Genomic DNA, 5,000 nt, shown 5'->3' on the forward strand with positions numbered 1-5,000 from the left:
GTAAATTGACCACCGTACAGAGATTCTAACAAGCTGACGTTTCGAGGCAGTCTAGCCCTTCGTTCCCCCAGGGGGGGGAGCGAATCGAGGGGGGATTATGGGTTACGGTTGTTTTTATAGTAGAGTAGGAGCTACGCTAATTGTACGGTGGTAACATGGCCCAACGTGCAAAAGTAGGAATATATTAGTTAAATGAAAAGCGTTCGTTAATACCGTGAGGATTAAGGGTGGCCGATTTGAAAGATGAATTTTTGTTCCAGATTCTTGCGGCTTTCCGTCGTACCTAGATGTAGGGAAAGGCCGCAGATTAGACATGTGTTTTTTGGAGTGGTTTAAAGGTCGTTCTGTCATTTATGCCTTCAGGGCTCTATCAGTTCCTTGAAGAAACCGTAGCTCTGTTCTGAATTAAGTTGCGACCGTTTTTTCCTTACACTGCGTAAAATATGCTGTATACGGACCCTTAATTGGGGCGTATACAAGTCAGTATACATTGTGGTATCTACGGTAAGGTATAAGGATGTTGCAAGGTCTTGTATAATACACAGTATTACGTCAGGGTTATTTATGCCAAAGAAAGAAAATAGCACGGCCCGTATACATATGTAGGATTTAATTCCTTTATTTCAGTATACATGTCAGTATACATTATGTATACTGTGTGAGTGCATAAAGGTATTACGGGAATTGTATAGCAGGTATGTATACGGGTTGAGTAATACTCTTTTGGTGGATTCCTTATAGTTCAGGGTTCATATCAGTATATGACCCCCCCCCCCCCCGCGAAAAAGAAGGATATATACTGGGAACGACCTACTGTGTGTACGGACGGTCCCTTCATATCTTTTTTTTGCTTTTTACTCCTTGCATTCAGGACACTGCTTTTATTCTCAAATGTAATATAGACATTATAATGTTACCCAACCTCACAATACGAAATATAACATGGAAACTTGGGACCTGAAAATCGAGGGATAAAGGTTGTTTCAAGGCCGCTTATAGCGAGAAAGAGGTGTGTAGGCCCACGTTGGAGACTAGATGACCGTTTCAACCACACCTGTCCGGGCGGCCTAAACTGGAAGTTGTTCAGACACACCAGTTCTAACAATGCAAGTATTTCTTTCTTCGTCCACTTTGCGACCGGCCACCGTTGTCCGTGACTGATGAACGCAGGGAAGCAAGGGGTTAGGAATAGGAGCTCGGGAACTGACGAAAAGGTGTGTCAGACAAGTACCAGTTCCTGGTAACGGGGCCGCAACTAATCTGAACGGGGCCTTCAGTAGAAAAAGAGAAAAGAGCGCATTGCCTAAAACTATGAATGTAGAAGATAAGCAAGTTTGTTAAATGAATGAAATATTTTTTTGGCCTTTATTTATATCCAAATAGCACCTTTCGTCACAGAGAACATCATGAAATATAGAAATCCAACTGTATGTTGTATTCAACCTAATTACCATAATTCAAAATCTTATTATAAACATGATAAAAGGAGAACCCTAAATGTCTTTTTTTTTAAGAAACAAACTGCACCTATTACAACAAGCCTAACGTTCCCTGTCTTTGTGAAATCATACAATGAAAAATTAACAAATCTAATTCCTATCTCTTTGTGAAATTGTGCAATGAACCCTAGTAAAACTAGGCTAATTTTCTGTCTCTCCCATTCAGTATCCTCTCCTGAACTTTCGCCATCTTCCGCTTCCTCTTCCCTCATGTTGTCATCTTCCTCCTCTCGGAATCTGCATCGTTTCTGCCAATGAAAGTTGACGCGTTGTTTAACTCATTGAAACATAATGAAGTTATTAGAAATTGTTAACTAGAGCGCAAATTCAAATTCGACTTATATTTTTTGTTGTTTGTGCATTTTTTGTTTAATTAATTCTAATAGAAGCCATAGTCGATAAATAATCGTGCCACTTTCTGTTTTGAAGAGAGATTTATGGAAAAAGAACGTCGAAGGCCGGCCGGCCGGCTAGATAAGATATATATCGACGTCCTTTATTATTTTTTTTTGTTTTCAGTAGTCAAGTGCATGAAACATTTAACATACCTCTGCGCCTCCTCATTTCGTTGTTCAAGGAGGGCCTTCCACTCATCGGAAAGTGCCACTTGGGCGTACCGTTTGGAGGCTCTTTTTCCGATTTCTCCCCTTGTCTTGCGTTTGTTCTCTTCCATCGCTTGTTTACTGAGCTCTCAGCTTTTTGGTATCTCTTATCGAGTCTAAAGAAAAGAGAAATACGTTCATATGACCACAGCAACGATACCGAAATTAGCCTGCAGAATAAAGTTGTTTAAGAAGCCTAACAAAAACAAACAACAACAACAATCTTTATATTTTTTATTTAAGCAAGGGGCCGCAGGCAGCTAGAGATAATCTAGGCACTGGGGTGAATAGTTGTTTTAGTATATACAAAACAGTGAGATCATATACACCACAAAAAATTAATTTGGATGTTTCTTCACTTGTCAACGGATGCAAATCGGGACGCCATTTTTTCCTGAGTTGCTCGCAGGTAACTAGCACAGGATATCGGAGTTTGACGAGCCAATCAGCGCGCGAGTTCCACGCTATCCACTGTTTTAGTATCTACTAATGCTGATTAGTAAAATCCAACTAGTGGTCTATTGTCAATGCTTGCGTTCTGATTGGTTGAGCTACTATAGGCTATTTGTTATAGCCCACCAGTAGCGAAAGCGCCGGCCATATTTGTAATGTTTTGGTCGCAGAAAAGGATTAAAGTCTAGCTTTAACTAGCGAAAGATGTTTTGTCTCGATATTTTTTTGACCAGCTAGTTGGATTTTACTAAAACAATTATTCCTCTCGCCCTCATGGCCTCAGAGTCAAGCCTTATCGGGTAGCGCGGTGAATATAACACCGAATTCTTATATTCACCGCTGAAAATTATATTAATTATTCATATTAAACGCAGAAGACGTTTACAATAAGTAAAGAATAAACAATAAATAAAATTTTAAATTAAAAGCTGTTATCCCTTGGACATTACCTTGGAAATAATCACGTATATATCATCTCATTCCAGAGTTTTGCGCCTACTGGTATTCTTTAAAAAGCATTTTCTGTATTTCGCTTGATCGTTTTACTATGTAGAAATTGTCTGGGATAGCCAGGTAACCGTAGCGCAGCGAGTGTTGTGAGAATGGCCTATTACTACTATTTCTACTGTTTGCAATTCTTCTCAATAGTTAAGTTGATACAGGACTTTTCGTTTTCCTTTTTATTGTATTTTTCAGTATTACTTACTTGTTTAGAAAGTGAGTCAGCACTTGACTTCTGTAACTAGGGGGCTTGAAACCAATCCCTCTTCACCTTAATACTGTTAGCATCATCGTCCGTAGACATGTGTTCTTTCGTCAATTTTGAAAAGGCGTGGGCCTCCTTTTCATCCTTTACCTGGCACTTTCTCCTTTCGTATTTCTATGGCAAAAAAGGAAAGCGGTCTTTAGTTACGGATTGACTAAGATGACTTAGTTATAGAAGGATGTTAAGACGGTTTGGATAAATATACGTATATACATGTACCGTAAGAAAAGGAGTATTGATATGTTTCACAGGAAAGAGGAAAGCTTTTCAAACGAAACAAAAAAATGCACTATAAAAAAAACCGCAAATAAATGTCAGTTTGAACTTGACAGCATGTGCCCTAATGTGTGGGATAAAGTAATAGTTACGTCATGGGCAGACGGAATGAGTAACTTTGTAGAGTTCTTTCGTGCGCGGACAGATGTAAAAATATCGTTTACCCTCTCTTTTCTAAGGTTTATTCTCTTCTTCATTCTAATCTCGTCAGTAATTTTTCCCAAGGCACTTCTGCGGATGTGTTCATGGTACTTTTTGGCTGTTTCTGCAAAGAAACAAGGAATTTGTTAGTCCAAGTAGGTGTCATTTTTTTCAAGTTTACAATAGTGATTGAACTTTGCAGACTTGCTGTACTGTATGCTGCATTGTTACCTACTTTCAACAACAGCTCTGGCAAATCCTCTTCCCGGTTGGCGACAAAGCTCTTCTACAATAAGCTGAGTGACCTTTTTGTTGTGAACACTGCTGACCCTACAATGGTGAAAAAAGTATAGATTGTCTGCGGTACAGTACCAGCGGCGTAGGAAATGTTTCCGTACGAAACAAAATATTGACAATTTTTATTTTGGGAGACAATCGAGGAAACCTATTTTTCTTACCCCTTTCCCATTAATTTATATTTCATTTCATGCAGTGCCTGTTACATACTGTAAAACTATTGAATGAGCTGGAAATTCAGAGTGCGTAATCAAGTTGTGATGATTGAGAGAAGATTATAACGCACCTATGCAAGGATTTCTTTCTAACTGTGCAGGTTATTTGGTTGGAATTTTTTTTAAATTACTGCTCAAAGAACAAAAACGCTGGGCCAAATGACATTAAATTAACCGACAGCGCGCAAGAGTCGATTACTTGGCGGGAAAATAGAAGAGTTGATGCCGGTACCCGAAAACGTACAAGAGTACAAGAGTCGAGAAAAACGTACAAGAGTCGAGTCGAGAGAACAATGGTTCAAGTTTTTAAAAAGAATACTCACACTTCCTTTCCTCTGTACTGCTTGGTGGTATCTCTGCTGTGTGCCGTTGTGGACTTCCTCCTAAAAACAGACGACCAAATACAAGCTGTGAAACTGAGAAAAATGTTGTAAACTGATAACGAGGCAAAATTAATTCATGGAAAAGCGTGTGTTATCCTTACTCTATTAACTTGGCTCCGTAAACTACGTTTGTAAAGTAGACTTGGTTCAGTTAAGACTCGTTTTTTCATATGATCGCAGACAATCGCGGATCGTTGAGGAAGTTGCGCGAATTTTGCTGGCCAGTCACTCAGAACGAAGCAATGCAAATGCAAAACAAACGCATATTTACTTTCATAGGCTTAATATGGCTGTTTTTACAGTTCAGCCTTCATTGCAGTAGTGTTCGTTTCAGAGCGCGCAGAAACGAGGCTTGCGAGTCAACATTC

The 5,000-nt window shown here is 39.3% G+C and overlaps 1 long non-coding RNA gene across 1 annotated transcript; it reads right to left on the bottom strand.

Moving 5' to 3' along the window:
- Positions 1-3,346: 3,346 nt before the first annotated feature.
- Positions 3,347-4,060, bottom strand: LOC138014216 (uncharacterized). Its single transcript, XR_011125271.1, has 3 exons — positions 3,973-4,060; positions 3,761-3,861; positions 3,347-3,434 (listed from the first exon to the last, which is right to left on the bottom strand). It is a non-coding gene; the product is annotated as an uncharacterized lncRNA (long non-coding RNA).
- Between the last annotated feature and the right edge of the window lie 940 nt (positions 4,061-5,000).

Source organism: Montipora capricornis, chromosome 8 (genome assembly GCF_036669925.1).
Source record: "Montipora capricornis isolate CH-2021 chromosome 8, ASM3666992v2, whole genome shotgun sequence".
Taxonomy (NCBI): domain Eukaryota; kingdom Metazoa; phylum Cnidaria; class Anthozoa; order Scleractinia; family Acroporidae; genus Montipora; species Montipora capricornis.